The sequence below is a fragment of the Passer montanus genome, unplaced genomic scaffold (assembly GCF_014805655.1).
Source record: "Passer montanus isolate IOZ18808 unplaced genomic scaffold, ASM1480565v1 scaffold119, whole genome shotgun sequence".
NCBI classification, from domain to species: Eukaryota; Metazoa; Chordata; class Aves; order Passeriformes; family Passeridae; genus Passer; species Passer montanus.
The window spans coordinates 525,974-546,704 of record NW_024358611.1 but is presented as its reverse complement, the minus strand read 5'-3'; the positions used below and the strand labels follow the sequence as shown (position 1 = coordinate 546,704).

Genomic DNA, 20,731 nt, shown 5'->3' with positions numbered 1-20,731 from the left:
GGAACATTCTGGAGAGATGTAGCTCTAGGAGTTTCTTGGCAGTGGGACATTCCATGCATCAAAAATGCGTGGAGAAGTTTGTGTCAGAACTGGCATTAATCTATTAAATTACTGTGAAACTGGAAAGTCATGTAGTGAGTGATAGAGTTAAGCTTGTGCCTACTTAATTTATTGCTTGATGCAAGGGGAGGAAATGGAAAAATACACGCATGAAACAAAATAATGGTGCAGGAAAAGGCAAAACCTGTTGCTGGATGTCTACATCAATTGTCAATGTCTACATCAAAACAGTCAATTGTCTGTTTTCTATGGGGGGGAAAAGGGAAGAGGTCTTAAGGGTAACAGGAGAAAAATTCAGAAAAAATTCTATGTGTTAAATTAAACACATAGAAAAGCTTTGTTTAAATTTTCATGTGATGCTGAGCTGTGTATCAGAGGTCAGTATTCATTAACTGATCTCTGATAATTTCAACTCCTCAAACCCAAGTGGACAACGGAAGAGATCATCACGTGCAGTATTTACCTTCCACTGTCATTAGCTGAAAGATTTATTACAGACAGTGGGACTGGAGCTTTAATAAGTTACTTAAAACCAAACAGGCTGTGTGTGCGGGTGTGTTTTTGTTTGTATCAATATCCTCCTCCTCCAGGAGCATGTGCATTGTTCAGCTGCCAAAACCCTATGTTGATTTGAGCCTCCAGAAGCAGCAGGAAATTGAGATTTTCAGAAGCCAAGTCAGCCACAGCTGGATTAAAAACGTTACTCGTAGTTTCTCTAAAACATGGCAACAAAATGCCTGGTTTATAGTCCTTAATATGTGTTTAAAAACGTTCATGGGGTAGCCACACATCATGCAAATCGTGTCCCTTGGCAGGGGAGGGCTGGGTTGGCAGTGGCTTGAGGTCCCAGACAAGGTGGTGAGCTCAGTGTGAGAAGAATGCTTCATTTGCATCCTCACAAATGGCCCTTGCTAATCCAAGCAGGAAGCGTAGGAAATTTATCTGGGGTGATTTAATAGAAGAGGGGAGAGTGGAGGCCCATTAACTGCACTGTGATTTTGCCTGGACATGGTGGGACAGCAGATCCCAAAACCACGAGTTGGAGCAGTGAGGGTTTGGAACAGGGTCCTTTTGGAACAGGTTACACCCTTGGGACACTGCTGCTGAATTGTCTTGGCTGCTGCAGCTCCATCAGCAGAATCTTAAATATCAGCTCAAGGCAAAGGTTAGTTGTAGTTGCAGTTTTTCTAAGTCTGGGGCTTAATTTATGCTCAGGTCCTGCTTCTGTTTCCAAATCCACCATCAACTACTTTGCCTTCTGTTACAAAATCAATTCCTTTGGATTTCACAGTTTTCTCGTGTCTCAAGTGAGCTGAAGGAATTCTGGCAAACCTTTTAACTAAACAGGGAAGAGAGTAGTAAATAATATTGTAAATACACAGTTTAGCTGCTTGCAAAGCAGGGCAAGTTTGGAAACCTCCAGAGCTTTGATTCATTTCTCATTGGGATGCCAGGGTCAATTTAGGAACTGGGAAGAGAATTTTAGAGACAGAATTCAGTGCTGTCACCTCCCCACTTGTCATGACTCAGCCTTGCTCTTGCAGGGAGTGACATTTGGAAAAACAACCCATGACTTTTGGATTTAAGCATTTTTTTCCCCACTTCCATCCTCTCTGGGACAAACCAAGTCTGGGAGATGAGGAGAAGCAAATAAACCCCCCAACTTGAGGTGTGTGGGACCTGACTGTTGCATAGGGCAAATTGTGTCCATTAATCACCACTGAAATATTCCTAGGTCTTCAGAAAAGTGTTTGTAGCTGTTTCAAATTTGGCATTAAAAATTAAGGAATGTTTTGAACAGCCAGATGGTAACTGATGGACCTCAGTTCTTCTTGTGTCTATAAACTGAGAATATTATGTATACATTTATCTAGGGACTTGAGGATTAATAAGTACATGTATAACACTTGCTCTTAAAAAAAGTCTCTTTTCATACGGCTGGAAAAAAATGTTGTATTCTCCTGTTATTCCTTAACCAAGAAATGACCTTTCCTGAGCTGGAGAGAGGCAGCAGTTATTTTATTGAGCAATCCTTAATGCTGTTGTGCAGGTTTCAGTAACTTGATCACGTACAAAAGATCAATTTTAAAATCCATGGGATGACCTCCAGGCTGGGCAGGCTTTGCTATTAACCTTGGGCTGTTGAGGGGGTGGCTTTGGTTGGGTGGTGGTTTCTTGTGCTAAAATTAAAATTATAGTGTGTGGAAATGTTCACCCTTTTCTTTAGCTGCCTCCACGAAATTAATTGTGACAGATCTTCGAGTTCTGTCACAAATTTCCCCAAATGACCTCTGTAAATCAAAACCTCCCTGTGTAAAGGATGTATGAAGCTCCAGGGATTGGCTGTGGATGGATAATATCATTAGCATGACTTGTCCCCTCTTTTGTTTGCCTTCCTGAGCTGTCTGCTCCCTCTGCTCTCCCTGTTGCAAAGGTCAAGGCTGAACTTTCTTTATCTACTCGGGATTTACTCCGTGCTGCAAAGATTACTCACAGCATTCTGGGGCTTGGAAGAGGGTGTGAACTCATTGTGACTGAAGTCAATAAGATAAGTCCTGGGCAACAACTGGAATGTTTATGGGAATTAATTTTTTGGAAAATCTCCAAATTGATTCTAATTACTCCAGGTTCCTTTGTAGCCTTATTATTATTATTACTATTTTTTTAACTATTGATTTGCTTGTGGTGTAATTTTACATTTCCCATACAAGACCTGTTGAAAAGATTGAATTTTTTTTTTTTGACAGGTCAGACAAAGGAGGTTTATTCTGTCTTGCAGACATAACTGTAATTGATGTGTAACTGATATGAGCTCAGAGATCAGTGGTGTATCAGTCTGGCACAGCCCTGTGAATCAGCCGTGGTATTTGTAAGGCAAATCATTCATTAAAGCTGCCCAGCAAACCCTCTGAGCCTTTTTATTAAGAGAAAATGCTTAAAAATGAAACAAGTGCCAACTTCACTGTACTTTTGTTGCAGTTTGTGGTTTCTAGCTGCTTTCCCTCTTGTTTTGCAGAACAGAGAGATTCCAAAGACTGGCACAGGGTAAAAACTCTTCCAAGGAATGAGTGCAGCTAACTGGAGCTGACAAGTGTGTTAAACCAGGCTGGGTTTTTCCTCTTCAGCCATTGTAATGTCTTTATAATTAGTGCTTTGTAGTGGATAATTCAGTAATTGAGGATCTTTATAAAGCTTTGCTTTTAAGGTATCTGTTTCTGGATTTAAACCAGTTTACTTTTCTATACCCACACACAGTTTTTTTGCTCATCAAGTCGTGGTGCTTAAACTCAATTTGGTTGTTTTTTAGGAGTTCTGGAAATTGAGAAAAAAATCCTGAGGATTTTTGTATCGTTGCAGCAGCTGAGCTCAGTGATTTCGGCTTTGATGAGGAACTGGGTGAAGCCCAAATATATTTTACATAGGAAAGAATATTTTTAGAAGATTCTTCTGCCATTCCAATTCCTGTTTTCTTTCTGAAACATACGACAGTCCTGAAAAAGGTTGTGAGGAGATGGGGCTTGGGGCAAGCTGGGATGGTCGAAAATGTCACTGCCCATGGCAGGGGGTTGGAATGGGATGAGCTTTAAGGTCCTTCCAACCCAAACTATAATTCAAGCGAGTAATAATTTGCTGATTTCAGGTGGATTATGAACTTCAGGCAGCAGTTGGGTTAAAATGAACAGCCCAGTGTGTTAAAACTTTTCTGAGTTTGGCTTTGGACTGAAGTTTCTTTCTTCATACAAAGCTGAAGAAGCTTTTAATCCTTTTGAAGAAATGAAGATTAAGGCCAATTCAGGCAGAATCCTGGCAAAGCTTTATATATTGAGAAAACGCTACCAGAAAACAAGAATTAGGGTCTCAAGGACTAAGCAACATTAATTCACTTTTTTTACAGGGTTAGGCGCAAAGTGGGGGAACGGTAACAAACACACGTGACTTGGAATTTAAAAACAAACAAAAACTGGAATGGGGTGTTCTTGCAAGCCCACACAAGCTCCCTGTGCTCTGTGTTAGCCAGGAATCCCATGCTGGGGAGGCAGGATAAGCTCCTGCTTGGCACAGCCCGGGCAGTTACACAATGTTGGGTCTGCCCAGAACAAGGTGAAGCCGCCTTTCACCTGCCTGGTGTGTGTGGGTGACTCCTTAGCCTGACTCCAGAACTCCCCTTAAAGCTGCTAAAAACTGAAAATAAGTCGTGACTTAGGAGCTCTTGCTGTGGGGAGTGTTAGAGACCTTGAGATCCCTCAGTCATGTAATTTTAGTGTGGAAGTGTCTGAGTGGTGAGGTGGTAAAAGTGCACATAAATTGATTTCTTGTAGAAAATTATAGATAAGAGAGTGTGTTGGTTGGGGTGAATGTACATTGAGTGGAAAAACAGTTATAAATTAAAAAATACCTCCATGATGTGACAAAGTGTGTGTATATATATATATATATCTCACATATTTCCATGAGCTATGCAAGTAATATATGTGGAATAATAAGCAAAAATTGAACACATCATGGTCCTATTTACTTGGTTCTGTATCTTACAGTTTTGCACACAAACATCCATTTGCCTCGCTCACAGAGTCAAGATGCCTAGAGAGGAAATGCTGACAGGATTATAGAGATGTTATTAAATGTGTAGATATATAAGAACTGAAAAAGTTGACTGGTAGGAGTAACCAGGAAAAATTGTTTTAAAAAATAACTCATGGCAGCAGGAGCAGGTTGGGGTGTATACTTCACTTCCACCCTAGGAAAGTACATACTTGATCAGAAAAGGAGGCAAATGCATGAAGGCATTGCTATTTATGGAACTAATCTGCAGAACTCCACACTCCCAAGAAAACAGGCAATTACTGGTAGATAGTCATGGAAAAATGCCCACATTTTCTTGAAAATCACCCAGGATCCTGCCTGATGTTAGGCAAGAACCACTTGGAAAGCTGTCTCATCTCAGGCATCTGTGTCCCCAGCTGTTCCTGCATTTGATTGAGGAGTCTCAGCTGTTGGACACCACCAGAAATGGAATATTGGGCTCGCTGAGACCATTTGCATGCTGTGGTATGGTTGCTATTTGACAGCAAAGCAATTTAAAGGGAGAAATATTATTGTCTTTGAAGATGGGTGAAAGCTAATTGCTGTGCCTCTGCTTCTCCATATCTTTCCTGGCATTGTATTAATTCAGTGTAAACCACTCGGGGGTGGGGAAAATTCAGATTAGGATGTGTGGAAGGCACTCACAGTTGCATTAAGCAGGGATGGCTCCCCTGGCTGAGCTGTCACACTGGTGCATAAAATTCTGCGGATGAAATTTCTGGGTTAGATGTGATCTCGGCATTGTCATCCAGGGAGCAGATTTGTGCAATGTTTTCATGTGCAGCAATGTTCCAGGAAGTTGGGGGAGCAGGGAGTGTGTGTGTGTGTATTCCCGAGGCCAAGAGCTGACATCCAGAAGAAAGGGAAGTTTGCCCCTCTTGACATCCAAGCTGGTGGGTTTTGGGCACAGAACAGCTCACAGGAAGTTGATGTTTTGCAAAAACAGCGCCATGAGATTTTCCTGCACTGCCAGCTTGGCCTCTCTTGCATCCCTGCTCAACTCTTACTTCAAGCATGAGCTTGTTATGTAAAATTATAGTTATTTCTGCTGGATTTTATTGGTTGCTGAGCAGCCTAAAGAAGTTGGAAGAGAAGAGAAAAATAAGGCTAATTTGAAATTGGCAGAGTCATTTAAATGAGCGAATGAAATTGCTTTTTCAGTCTACTGTCAAAGCTTATTTTGTAAGAAGTGGTATTAAACCTATAATTTGGAGGTGAACTTGTGCTGGGGAAGGTTTAGTTTGGATATTAAAAACAATTTCTTCACTGGGAGGATTTCAAGCATTGCAAGGGGCTGGTGAGGGCGGTGCTGGAGTCCCTATCCCTGGAGGGATTTAAAAGTTGTGTGGATGTGGTGCTTGGGGACTTTATGGTTTTAGAGGACTTCTCATAATTCTGTCTGCATTAAGGCTAGACTGCATCCAGCTGCCAGTCATCTGTTTCTCTCAAAATTATCTTCTGATGTAAAAATTATATGACTAAACACTTCTGATGAGTTTCTGCAGTACCTAGAAATAATTACAAGTGTGCTGGGGACAGCAGGACTGGCACACAAGACTCTGCCACTCCCGAGGCTTTGGCTGCACAAGGGAGAAATTAATTTGCACAAGGAGCTGAAGGCTCACCATATAAACTCCTTATCTCGTGTAAAATTGAGAAGTGGGAGTTCTGCCAGGAGAGAAGGGGGTTGCTGTGCTTTTGAGGAAGTGTTTGCTCCAGCTCGCATGCTTGGACTGAAGTAAAAGTGAAAATCCGAGATGGAAACCCTGCATTAATTTTTGTGATGGATAAAAAGTAAACAGAAGTTTTGAACTGTGCTTGTATGTGTCAATGTGCTTAAAACAGACCTGTAACCTATTTTGTACTGCCTAAGTAAATAAATGGTGAGGCTTGTGTTAATGATTTCTTTTATAGCCGATTCTCTTCCCACCAGCTGGGTCACACCTATTTATGTCTACCGTTTTTTATGACAAACATAGTCATAACTAATTATCATTATCTGTTATTTAAAAGCTTTGTGCCCATATGGCAAGTGAAAACTGCTTAAACATGGGCCATATCTTCCTGAAGTGAGAATTGGGTGGCTGTGTCACTACTGGAATTATCCTTGGCCCCCCCATTGTCCTTGGATGAACATCAAAGAGGCTTTTTTTAATCTTGCTGCTCATTTGACCAAGTTAGTAATAACCTGCTGCATTTGAGAGGAAGAGCAGAGATGAAAAATTCATTTGTTTCACGTTATGTGATCTAAAGTACAACCCTCAACTTGTGCTTTATTGATTCTTAATCTCTGGTGCTTTTTCTCCTTAAAACCCAAAACATTTGTAAAGTACCTGCAGCCTTAATTCTTCACTGAATTGAAGGGTTTTGCTGTGCAATCTGTCTGCAGGTTCTGAAGTACTCCTGGGATTATTGACCTGCTTGCAGACAGCATTTGGAGGTTGGTGGTGATAATTGCTCAGCGTCCAGCTCTTCAGGAAAACTCCTCTGGAGCTGGCAAAGGCTTTTGGCTGGGATTTCTCTGGGGATTTGACTTCTGCTGCAAACAGAAAGTTGCCTGTGGTTCCTTCCCAACAGTAGGGCCACTTCCCAGAGCTGGGTTCTTCTCTTGAAAAAACCTCAACGCAACCAGAAAACAAAACCAAAACCCCTTCTGGTGCCATGTGGAAGCTATTAGAATTAATGTGTTTAATATTTGAGTGGAATGTAGCTTTCTCTGAACCATTTATGGCAATTTTGAGGGAACTATCTCAACAGTTTTGGTTTTCAAGCCCACCTGTGTCTAAAGCTTCCAGTAGCAGGTTGTTGAAGCTTCAAGGAGACTGTGAAGTTTTAATTGTTCTCTTGACTTGTTAAATCTACAAAACAATTTTTTTGTTTTAAGAGGAGTCTTACTCCCTCTCTCTCTCACTATATCATTGTTTTTATGCTCAAACCATTTTGTTTTGGAGATGTTTGAGTTTAAACTCCAAAATCTTCCTCTCAGGTTAATATAATGAGATCAGAAAGAGATGCAAGAGAGGATATTTCCCTCCCTCCAACATGTCTGATTAGTAATAACCTGGATAACTTTGTGCTGTACAGCTCTCACACTCTCTGTTGCAGTAATTTTGATTGTGCAGATGTGTCCCCCAGGCTAATTTGAACTCAGATAATCTGAATGTTCAGGGTTTGATGCTCTCCCCAAGAAGGTGGATGATGCCTCATCATATTATCAGTGATTGTATGGTCAGCTGGAAGAACATACCACATACAGACAGTCTTCTAATTTCCTTGTGTTTTGAAAACGGAATAGAAAACTGTCAGGGTTTGTTTCCTAAATTATATACAGGCTTAGTATGAAAAGTAAAGAAAAATAGAGACCTCTTAGTGTCTTACAGTCATTTTCCTGAGGAAATTTGAACAAGTTTTTAGTTACTTGAGTGCATCAGTTTGAGGTAATTTGTCCTTTGTTTTGGTGATGTTAATTTTAGGATGGCACTGTTGCACTTGATGCTACCTTACACTTATGGGGTTTATTCTGATTTTGTCACCAGCTCTGTAAAGTCTGAAATAAAGCTACTGAATGCAGAGGAACTTGTTCCTGTGTCTGTTTGTTACAGTAAAATGAGAAAATTGTGATTGCTGTAGCACCTCAAGATTTGCTCCAATATTTGATGTTCTTCTACCTATTTGAATTTTGGTAGATGAGGAAAAACACAAGAAGCCTTTTTGTTCTCCTCCTGCTGTGAGGAGAAATCAACATTCAGCATCCTCTAGGTATTTCTGCTTTTTGTTTTCCATGAGCTTGGTCTGCAGGAATGCAGCATCTGCTGCTCTTGCATGGGCAGCACCCTTCCCTCTGCTGGGAATGCTTTTCCTTCCTGGAAAGAAGCTCTGGAAGTCTGGCTGTTTATGGCCTCCTCCAAAAAGCAGCACTAAATTTTGTGTTGTTGCAGTTTTAAAAGTAACCAAACTATCTTCCGTTGTTTGTAATTTGCATTAAAATAAGTTGTGTCTTTATCCATTTGTTTTGTGTGGAGCAGGACAGATTCTGGGGATGTAAATCTGCCCGTGGGATGAGCGTTGCATTCACTGCTCTGGGAGTATGTGAAATAAAATGACATTTTAATTAGTGCTCGAAAGTTCATGGCAGCCTTGATAAACACAAGGTTTGATAAGCATATACTGCTTTACAAATCTAATTATCTAATTGGAGCTCCTTTGAGGAGAGGAGCAGTCAGGGTGATGGTGATTTTTTTGGCTAAAGGAAGAGGGCTGGACATGAAGGATGAAGGAGAGAGAGGATGGACTTCTCTAAGAGCAGTGGCTGCACAAGGGGATTTAAGTTTTGCTTCAGCTCTACCATATTCTTCTTATCTGACTGTGAACTGCAGATTCCTCTCTTCCATTTCAAGCCTCGAAAATAAATCTAGCATTTTTCCCATTTTTTTGGCTGCTATCTAGTCCAAGAAGCATTTTACTGTGTGGGAGGGTGGCTTTTTATTGTTTGAGGAGGTTGGTTTTTGGTTTGTTCTTCTTGTTATTGTTGTCATCTTGGGTTTTTTTGTGTTAGGGGATTTTTTGGTCTTTTTTTTTCCCCCAGCAAGAAGCTTCCTGTGCTGGTATATAATTAATTAGGTCACATCATTCAGTGGGGCCAGAACTCTGGGCCTTTATATTGTGGTAGTGACGTAAGGAAACCCTATATCTTAATGTGTATTGTCTGAGGTTCTTAGGCTCATCCACTTTACTTGAATTTTCAGCCTTTTGGAAAGCACAATACCATTTTCTTCCTTTCTCCTCGGGGTTTGTAGCCTCCTGCCAGCATTTTGTTCTGTCCCTCAGCAGTTGTAGCCTTACTGTGCTGATCAGATAAATGAAATGAAGGAACAGGATATCCACTCAGCTTTATCTGAGCAGTCCTGCAGCGATGAGCACTTCCAGCTCTCTGGATTTTTTAAAGCATTTCTTGGCATACATTTATGATCTAAATTTTATCTATACTTGGGAGCAAATATAACCACTCAAAAAGTAGTACCTAATATGAATAACTCCAATCAAAATTTAGCTCTGATCAAACTGCCAGAGGTCAGGGTTAGATGGGATATTGGAAAGGAATTTTTCCATGTAAGGAGGCCCTGGCACAGGTTGCTCAGAGAAGCTGTGGCTGCCCCTGGATCCCTGGAAGTGTCCAGGGCCAGGTTGGATGGGACTTGGGATAGTGGAAGGTGTCCCTCCCCATGGCAGGGATTTGAAAGTGGGTGATATTTAAGGTCCTTTCTCACCCAAACCATCCTGGAATTCCATGGCAGTGACATTATCCATTGTTTTATCTTTCTGTTAAACCTTTTATTGGTTTAAAGGCTCTTCTCCTTACTCCTCTGAGCTCTTGGACTGGTTTTTGCCATCAGCCAGCTTCCATGTTGGAATGTATGTGTGTCACAGTCCCTCTATTTCTGATTCTTTCTCAGAAAATGCACCTAAAGATAATATCTTTGCAAAGTTTGCAGCTATGGCACTGTGGGAAGGAAGAATTACAATGTGCTCTGCAGAAACTTCAGAGGTGTGAAGTAAAAAAAAAAAAAGATAAAAGAGAAAAACCATATGCAGATTTTGTGGCAGAGAAGAGAGAAATAGGGATGGTTGAGAGGAAGCAATTTTCTGGTTGCTGACACCACAAACATTATCCATTGTTTTATCTTTCTGTTAATCCTTTTCTTGGTTTAAAGGCTCTTCTCCTTACCCTGAGCTCTTGGACTGGTTTTTGCCATCAGCCAGCTTCCATGTTGGAATGTATGTATGTCACAGTCCCTAAATTTCTGATTTTCTCAGAAAATGCACCTAAAGATAATATCTTTGCAAAGTTTGCAGCTAAGGCACCGTGCAAAGGGAGAATTACAGAATTTGCAGAAACTTCAGAGATGTGAAGTAAAAAAAAAAAAGGACGAAGACAGAGAAAAACCATATGCAGATTTTGTGGCAGAGAAGAGAGAAATAGGGATGGTTGAGAGGAAGCAATTTTCTGGTTGCTGACACCACATCTGCACCAGCTGAGGCTTACCAGCATCTCTAGTGCAACTCTACAAGTTTGTTTTTTTTTTACTTAAACACCTGCCCTGAGCAGCAAAGAGGCTGTGAAGCAACTTCTGCTGAAACCTCCCACCCTTGCTCTGCTCCTGCCTGTGCAAATCCTCTCTGCAGAGCTGGCACACGTGGTTTTATCTCTCCATGACACCACTGAGGTGTCTTCCTGTGCTGCTAAGAGTTTAATTGAATTGCAGGAGGAGCACTGGCAGGCCTTTCACAGTGTTCCCAGTGCAGGAATTATGTGGGATTAGTGGAACCATGGCAGGTTCACACTGCACAGGAGTGCAAGTGGTACAGAGTAAACTCAATTCTGTGTGCTCAGTAATTACTGCAGCATATGGACATAGGTTTGGAATTGGGCATAGTCCTCCATGACCCCATTTCAGGTGATAATTAAGAATCTCATGGTTAAGTAGTGAGCTGTTTTACTTGTGAAGGTGTCACAAGGTGAAACTGGGAGAGTTCTCTGAAAGTGTGTGATTTATATCCTGGTATGTGCTGGTTCAGCTTTTTGTGAATTATGTCAGTCTTTGGAATCACAGAATGGTTTGAGCTGCAAAGGACCTTAAAAATCATACCATTCCACCCCCTGCCATGAGCAGGACACCTTTCACTATCCCAGGCTGATCCAAGCCCTGTCCAGCCTGGCCTTTAACACTTCCAGGGGCAGCCCCAGCTTCTCTGGGCACCCTGTGCCAGGGCCTCCCCACCCTCACAGCCAGGAATTCCTTTCCAAAATTCCTACTCAAATCTCCCCCTTTTCAGTTTGAAGCCATTCCCTGTGTCCTGTCCCTCCATCCCTTGTCCCCAGTCCCTCTCCAGCTCTCCTGGAGCCCCTTTAGGCTCTGGAAGGGTCTCTGAGGTGTCCTGGAGCTTTCTCCAGGTGAGCACCCCCAGCTCTCCCAGCCTGGCTCCAGAGCAGAGGGGCTCCAGCCCTTGGAGCATCTCCGTGGCCTCCTCTGGACTCTCTCCAGCAGCTCCACGTCTTCCTTGTGCTGGGTCCCCAGAGCTGATGCAGTGTCCCAGGTGGGGTCTCACCTGAGTAGGGCAGTGAGGGAGAATCCCCCCCTTCCCCTGCTGCCCACGCTGTGGGTGAACCCAGGACAGTGTTGGCTTTCCAGGCTGAGATTGTTGTGCTCTCTGTAGTCCCAACATTTCCTCATACCTTGATTTTCTTTGTCCTCTAGTTCCTGTTCAGGTTTCTCAGGTGACACTTTCCCAGGTCAGGTCTTGCCACCAACCCCTTTGCAGAGGCCATGGCTGAGATTCTGTGTGCTCTGACAGCTCTTGCTGAGCAGGGAGATCACCTGGCTGCCTCCAGGTGAGAGAGGTGAGAGGCAGAGGAGTCCTGGAGTGCTTTGGAATTGCTGTTGGAGTGATGGCAGACTTGCTCATGGCAGTCTTGGACACTGGAATGTGTCTGTGGAGTCACAGACTGGAAGGTACCTCTGGAGGTACCTGCTCCATCCCTCCGTGCTCAAGCAGGGTCTCCTGGAGCTGTTTACCCAGGATTGTATCCAGGTGTTTATTTACTATCTCCAGAGATAATTTATGTAGCTCTCTGTGCATTAATAAAACCATAAGTTGTTTGTGTACTGCTGGAGAGTGACCTGGTTCTGAGTGGAATTTGGATTGCACCTGCCTTGCTGAGATGTGGGAACTAAGCTGACAGAGCTCAGTATAAATACCAGCTGTCACTGCATGATTGTGTCCGTAATTAATATGTTTGAAAGTGAGAGACAAGTTAGTTTTCAAGGCACTAGTGATGTCAGCAGTTAATTATACCTTCATTTCTGAGGGGTTGTTGGCAAGCCACAAGTCTGCACCTTTTGGTAAATTATATTTAGCAGGACATCCATCCAGAAATGATAAAAATTAATCACAATTATCTAATGTTCATCTTGAATAATTAGCTTCTAAAAGAAAACTTGGTTTATACCTCATGTTGAAGTGGTGCCCAGAGAAATTCCAATTCAAGCAGTGCTGATTGCTTCTTGTGTAATTGGCTGCTTTGGCTTGTGTGGACACAACCTCTTGCAGGATGTCCTTTGTCCTAAAAAATCAAGGATTTAATTTTTTTTTTTTTAATTTCAGTTATTTTTCATTTGGGGAACGTCTTGCCTGAGTTTTGGGGTTAACTCTGGGAGCTTCTTCAGCACATCAGTAATTATAACCTTTAGCAAAATTTGCCAGACGCCCTCCAGGTTACCGTGGCTTTTGAAACAACTTTTTATTTCCTTACATTTTGAACATTAACTACTTAGATCCTTGAACCTTTACAAGGGCAGATGCTGGTAAAGTGTTTTTAAAATTTGCTCTAAGGAAAAACATTGGATAGGAGAAGATTTGAACAGATTAATTCAGACACTGCTGGTGAGGTAGAAAGTTGAGTTTTTAGTTCATGTGTTCTGCTCATCATGTGCCTTGCTGCAAATTTTGGCAGATACAATTCCAAAGACTCCACTGGCACTAACAAGTTCTCAAACTGTTGTCAAGTTTATAAAAGTCATTAAACCTCGTTTATTGTCAGGATTAATGCTTAGAAAGAGCTTGATTCCTTCAGGAAAAGTATTGAAATCCATCCTTGCAGAAAAATGAAGTTAATTTTTATCACAAAAGAAAGTAACTTGACAATTTAGTCTCTCCTGGCATTCCTTAGGCCAACAAGAAACTAATTACAGTGTAATTGTGGTTCCTCCTGCTGTTGTCCCATCTGTGTACAGTGGTTTATAAAATATTATAAAAATGGAAGAAATGGCCATTAAGTAAAAATCTTTGCTGTTTTGCAAATGATTGTGCTTGGAATTATGACTGGAGTTTTGGACTGAAGTTTTGCATTTGCAGGGGAACATAATGAAAAATAATGAGTTTATAGTCAGACTTTAAAATCTATTTATGGGAACTCAAAAAGGGGGGAAAATCTTATGCTGAAACAATTACTAAATTTTTAATTATGATTTGAAGGATGTTATTTGAAGACATTTTAAAACCTATTTATAAATCAGATTCTTTTAGAATACAGTACCAAAGGCAGTATGGAAAATGAGTAATAATGGCAGGAGTACTTGTTCTCCCTTAAAAGGAGATACTCAGTTTATTATTTGAATTCTAAGTCACTGGAGCCTGTTCTTATGTGAGTCTCTTGCCACTGATGCTTTATAGGGAATCTTCTTCATTGCTAAACCAAGTGAATATATTAAAATTATGGCTTCTCCTATAAGGCTCATTTGTAACCTTTTTCTATTATTAAATGCTAAAAGAAAGAAAAATTAAAAATCAGACCAATGGTGCATCTGAATTTGGGGGAGAATTTCCTCTGTGTCTCAAACATTGTTTAAGGTTTTTGGGTGACAGAAGGGAAGGGAAGGGACCCCAAAATGTGCTTGAGAACTCCCTGCAGGGTGGCCTCACCCTGTTGCCATGGCAGTGCCTCTTCCCAGGAAGGGCACAGTGCCCAAGACAAAGCAAACTTGTCCACAGAGAGAATTATCTGTTGCTACAGGATTTGTGCAGAGACCTGTAGTGATCACAGAGGACAAAAAACACCCATTGGAAGTGATTTCAGTGCTTTCAAGATGATGCTGGTTTAAGAGCTGCCTCTTTCTCTCCTTCCCAGTCGTCTCCTTTCCCTTTCATCCATCATGTTTGTGATGTACAAACATGGATAAGCAAACTGTTGGCTTGATCTGAGCGGAATATATCAAATTATAGAACGGTTTGGGTGGGAAGGGACCTTAAAACTCATCCCATTCCAGCTCCTTTTTCTATCCCAAGCCCCATCCAGCCTGGCTTTGAACACTTCACAGATCCAGGAGCAGCCACAGCTTTCCTGGGCAACCTCTGCCAGTGTTTCACCACTTCTCAAGTATTTTGGGGATCACAGTTCTCTTCCTGTCTGGTCCATCAGTTTGCTGTCCAGGAAGCAGAATTAGATGGATTACTGAATTTTTGGCTTCCAGTCAGCTGTTAAATGCTGCAGTTATACCAAACTGGTGTGGTTTTTTCCTGTTCTGGGTCTGAGTAGCACTTTTCCACCTCTGAGCTGCTAATGCAGGGTATTTAAGTTCAGGAAGGCCAAACCCAGACCTGAGCAATTCTGAGGAGGCATCAAAACCCAGCATTTTCTGCCCTCTTGGGTGAATCTCCCTTTTTAAAGGGCATGCTTTTCATGGCCTGGTGTTCTTGCCTAGGTGACCACAGCTGCTCTGAATGTTTTATTAAATTTTATTCAATTTTATTAATTTTTATTAATTTTTAATTAATGTAGAACTATGACTTACTTCACCAATAACTTGGAGTATTTGATGGAATCAGTGAAGTGAGCACGTGGCAGCTTTGTCTGCTGTCTCACAATTCTCCCCGAAGCCATAAAAGAGCTGCCAGTGATGGAGTTTTGTTTTAACCCCCTGCAAGGTTTACCTTGCCATTTATCCATTGAAACAATGCAGCCACAGAGAACTTCAAAGTCTCTTTGTTTCATGGGCAGTGATTCAGGCAGAGCAGGTTCCTTCCTGTAAACACTCACTTTCCATGGCTCAAAGTCTTTATTTTTAAAAGTATCTTTATTAGGAATCACCTACTGATGCTGTGTCCAGGAGTTTTTCAGTATGTATGATCCTTCTGTGCTGTGGGAAATTAAACTAATCTTTCCATGTTCTTAGAGAGTTGGACAGGGTGGATTGAAATGAGGTTTTGTAAAATGTTTCTACATGCTATAACTTTTTATTCCTGGTAGTTAAAGGTAGACCTTGCACACAGAACCACCAGTGCATATCATGTTTATCTGATGAATCACTGCTTCAAAATAGCCTGTTCCCTTTCATCAGGTTTTAAATTAGCAGTGGTTTAGGGACTGATGCAGATGGAAATACTGTTGATCATCTGAGACTGCTTATTGCAGTGAAAGATTTACTGCTGATAAGTCTTGTGATGTCAGCAACAAAATTGATGCTGGTTCAACTCTGCTCACTTCAACTCCAAACCCTACAAGGTAAATAGGGGCAAATTGAATTGTTTGAAATGGCAGCTATTTTCTAATAATCTGGGTGATTAATTATTCCCTATTCTACCTTCTGTCCCGTTTGTTTACTGATAGTGTCTGCTCATCTCCTGGCACTCAGACTTCTGATGCCGTGGAGATTTTGGCTGAGGATCTGTGCTGCTCTCATGTGGGGGTCCCTCTTTAGGTGGAGCATTAGTGTAGCAGTTTCCTTGACAGAAACATGAAGTGCCTGTTCATAGATTTATGCTTTCCATTAAGCTAAAGCAAAAAAAAAAAAACCAAAAAAAAAAAAAAAAACAACCAAACAAAAAAAAAAAAAACAACCAAACAAAAAAAAAAAAAACAACCAAACAAAAAAAAAAAAAACAACCAAACAAAAAAAAAAAAAACAACAAAAAAAAAACCCAGAAAGAATTTTTATTTTTGCCCTTTGGTACTTGAAAATTAGGTGGTTTTTAATTTGTTTGCAGTAGTTTTTCTGTGAAAACAAGGCCATTTTCTGTGCTGTAGCCTTGTGTGTCTGGTTTTTGTTGTGGCATTTTTCATTCTGGGATTTTACTGGAATAATTCAGTAAAATATCCCAGTGTATAAACCAGGTAGTCTGTAAGCTGGGAGTAGGAAATGGATTTAGCTGCTTATCCCATGTTTCTCATTTCTTGATAAGGAGGTCTCATGGAAAGGTTTGTAAGACACCTTTGGATGAGACTGAAGATAAAATGTCATATTTTGTGGGTAAGATACGTTCTGTCAGCATTTATTTATCACATAACTGAAATGACTTCGTTTTGCTGAAATATACCTTCACACCACAGGTTTCAGAGGCTGAGGGATCATAAATAGTGAAGTATTTCATGTGCTGGAGCTACCAGAGAACCTCAGTGCTTGATGCAAAGTGCTGCCATTACCTTGGGAACCCATGTTGTGACAAGGGGAAGGTGGCATCAAGACCAAGTATATGAAAGCCTAAAATGAGAAAAATACAAATTGGGAATTTATCTGTACCTTTAACGGCAAAGGTTATGAACTGTTGGAACTGACTGTGACAGGTAACAGAGAGTTCTTGTCGGCAGGAATGAGGATATGTTTCCAAAGGGAGCAGTGATGGCCAAATGTTCTAATTGTGGAGCTGGGGTTTGCAGGGTCATGTTGGCTGTGTAAGTCTCCTTTCCAGCTTTAATATCTCTGAATATTGAGAGGATATGATGGGCAGACTGAGTGTGGTGCATGGCTGTGGTGTGGGTTGGCAGGGACCTTAAATCTCATCCAGTCCCACCCCATGCCATAGGCAGGAACACCTTCCACTATCCAAGGTTACTCCAAGCCCCATCCAGCCTGGCCTTGGATGCTTCCAGGGATCCAGGGACAGCCACAGCTTCTCTGGGAAACCTCTGCCAGGGCCTCCCCACCCTCACAGGGAACAATTCCATCCCAATATCCCATCCATCCCTGCCCTCTGGCAGTGGGAAGCCATTCCCTGTGTCCTGTCCCTCCATCCCTTGTCCCAAGTCCCTCTCCATCTCTCCTGGAACCCCTTTAGGCTCTGGAAGGGGTTCTGGTTACCTTGGCAGGAGCAGCTCATGAACAAACCTCAGTTAATGTGGCAGAAGGGAGGAGTCATCTGGGATAAGTCAGGGCAATACTTTGGATTTGGGCCTTAAAAAATACCATCTCCTTCGTCTTCCCTTCTTTCTGAAGGTCTTCAGTGCTGGGCAAAATGATTTGTGCTGTGAAATTCTCTTCCTTAGGTTGTCAATGACTGACAGTAAAACATGGAGCAGGGAGGCGGGATGAAAAATACTGAGCTCAGGCTCTGCTGCTAGCACAGCCTTGGATAAGTTACTGTTCCCCTTGGTCATATCCATGCAGTGGGAACAATGCAGGAATGCAGGAGGCATCAACAGACTTGTGATTCTTTTATTTTGTTAAAAAAAAAAAAAAGGAAAGCTTCACATTTATTCCATCTGTTTCTCAATCATCTAGTGTGTGTTGATGGCACAGGTAGCTGAGGTAATGTCAGTGAATCACTGGACAGATGCATTCAAGAACCCAAAGCCAGCCTGATCTAAGGTTTATAACATTTAATGTAGATATTTTTAAAATATTGTGCTGTGGTAGTTTGATAAGGCATGTTTAAGAACATAAAGCAAATAAATTCACTGGGCCTGAAATACTGCCTGCTTCATTGTGTATTGGTAATTGATAGTTCTCTAGGCTCATTAGTTAAACTAAGCAGGGTTATTTTTATTTAATTTTATTTGCATCAAGTGCAGGGATGTTTAGTGTGTACTTGTCCATGGTTTTCTTTCTAATGAAGGGTTGTTTCCCATTAAGGGTTGTGTCATTTGAAAGGTTTTCATATTCAATTTTTCCTTTAAGTGCTCGTAAGTCGTTGGAAAAAATTACATTTAGCAGTCGAACTTGAAAAAAGTAGTTCCATTGGGGAAGAATAAATAAGGGAGAATATTGAGAGATCTGTTTTTTTTTTTCCCCCCTGGTAATTTCTTTTGGGTTTGCTCAGTGATTTTTAGGCAGGCCAAGTCCTCTGCCTGATTTCTGAAAGGAGCCTTGGACCTGACACAAGCCAGGAGACCCTTTGAAAGTCTGACAAAAGAGCTTGAGAGTTTAAAAATCACTCTCTTGATATCAAGACCCACTTCAGCTTAAAAATAAAAATCATTCTAGGTATTGCTGATGTTTGTAATGTGCATGGGTTACAAAGGAGCTGTGGGGAATTGCAGCACTGGCAGCCTTTCAAGCAGCCTCTTACAATACAGCTTTATGCCTGTAACATATTTTCTCTTCCTTTCTTTTTGCAAGTCATGTTTTAAGCACATTTCATTCCCTTTCAACTCTGGAAGGCAAATGTAATGTTTGAAATGCTGTGTTGTACTTGGAGAGGCTGGATTTTCCTCTTATTCTGTGAAACAATAAATGGAAACTTGCCTGTTTGGAATTGCACAACCCAACTCTTCCCCCTGGGAGCATTCAGTCATTAAATTCCTGGTGGGAAAATAGAAGTTCAAGGGTAAAAATAGAGGTGTAAGGAGGGAGATGTGTGCAAGGAAGGGTTTTTGCCAGGTATTTGCTTTTAACACAAAAATGTTTTGAAGCTCTTCTGTGTGGGCCAAGTGTTGGAATTTATTCCAGCTCTGATTCTTGAGAGTTTACAAAACCCTGTGTCCTTTTGGTATCTGCCCTGGGTGCCTGGACTGTCAGGTGAGGCTGCATCCCAGTGCTGCTCCAGTCTTGCATAAAAGCTGATTTATGGATTGTACTGGGGGAAGAGGGAGAAAATGGCACAGAAGGTGCTCCTCCACCTCTTTGATTTATAATCGTGCCACTTGTACAAAGTGCTTTATTCCCTGGAGATTGATTTCCTGGACACTGTGACCAGCAGTTTGCTGTCACCCCTCAGTCCAGCCCTGAACCAGGGCCAGGGCAGGTTGTCCCCAAGGATAAACCCCCTCTGCTCATCCTAAACTTGTTGGAGCAGTGATAGCTCACAAGCTGCGACTGATTAATTAAGCAAATAAATTGGGTGTGATGAGGCTGCAGTGACAGTCCATCATTCAACATCCTGTCTTCACCCTGGGCTTAAAATAGCATCTTAAATTTCTGTATGGCTTTATTTTTATGGGAGCTGGTTAGGAAATCCTGGATTGCACATTCCAAGAGTGTGGGGAATTCTAACCAGGGCAGTGCTTGTTCCTGCAGTACCTGTAGAGAGGAATTTTCTCACTGTGTCCTGTTTTCCTGTGGCATCAAGTGCCCAAATTGAGTATCCAGCATCTTTTCTGTGTTTGTTGTTATGCTTGGACAGACTCATTCAATCAGCTGCATGAATGAGCATTTAAGGATTTTATAAGCCAGAGTGGACAAATTATGGTAATTAGACATCTTGTCTATTTTGTTATCTTGGCTGCAGAACAATAATGAGGTTAAAGGGATACTGTCAAGGTGACAAAGGTACCAGACCGTCTTACCTAAAAGCTGAACTTTTTCTGTTGTATATATCTAAATGCTTTGATTTTAGAGTGTTCTTTCTGCCTGTATTTAGTTTCATGACATTTAGAGGCAGGAACAATACAAATGTGTGGTGTGAAATCCATATCAGCTTCTTATTTCTTGGAGCTTGTCTCTTTTAAATGCTGTCAAATAACAGTCTCTGAAGTTACTTTGATACAGTAGGTCACCTGTAATGGTTGTAGAAATTCATATCTCACTACTCAATATGGCAAACATGCATTTTGTGTTACAGAAAACTGAATGCAATAGAAAAATGGGTAACTCCTTAGGGTATTGCTGCTTAGGAATGCCAGTGTCTTTTATATGGGCTTTGCTAAATAATTGTGTTTACATGGCTGAGAATTTGATGCTCATAATCAGAGGTGATTAAACAAACAAAAAAATGCAACCAACTAAAAGCCAACCAGTTTAGTAACACCAAAAGTGGATAAATTAGCTGATATCATATGTTAAAATCAAGCCTGTGTTCAAGGAGAACCAATAATAGTAGCCAAGGACAGCAAGGCTGTCCTGAAGGCTGATTTTTGAGGAACTCACTCAGCTGGAACATGTGATTTGAACTTTACATCAATATCCATTTGCTTTTTTTCCTCTCCTGTACTGTGTCAGTTCTTTTATTTAGTTCTTATGGTGTCACACAATTTTATCTGAAAGTCTGATACTTATTTCAGACATGTTAAGTTTGTTTTCTTTTTATCAAAGCCCTTTCCCTTTGCAAAAAAAAAAAAAAAGCTGAGGGAAAGGGACTTCTTTTACCCACCACTTTCAGGGCTGTGTTTTGGGGAAAACAACTGTTAAACTATTTTTTGCAACACAGGCATCATCCTAGAGCAGCTGACCTTGGATAGCCTCTCAACCTGCCTGCAAAATGAGGACTTTGCCTTTCTTGTTTCTGTTGGCAGCAGGAGGAGAAGGAGGAGGAGGATAGCCTGGTCTAAAGGAGTGGGTTCCAACCCATGATTTTAGGACTGACTGTGGGAGGGAGGCAT

The 20,731-nt window shown here is 41.4% G+C and overlaps 1 protein-coding gene across 4 annotated transcripts in view; it reads left to right on the top strand.

Moving 5' to 3' along the window:
- KIF13B (kinesin family member 13B) overlaps window positions 1-20,731 on the top strand; it is a 119,875-nt gene that overhangs the window by 12,236 nt on the left and 86,908 nt on the right. The gene's annotated exons all lie outside the window — the stretch shown is intronic.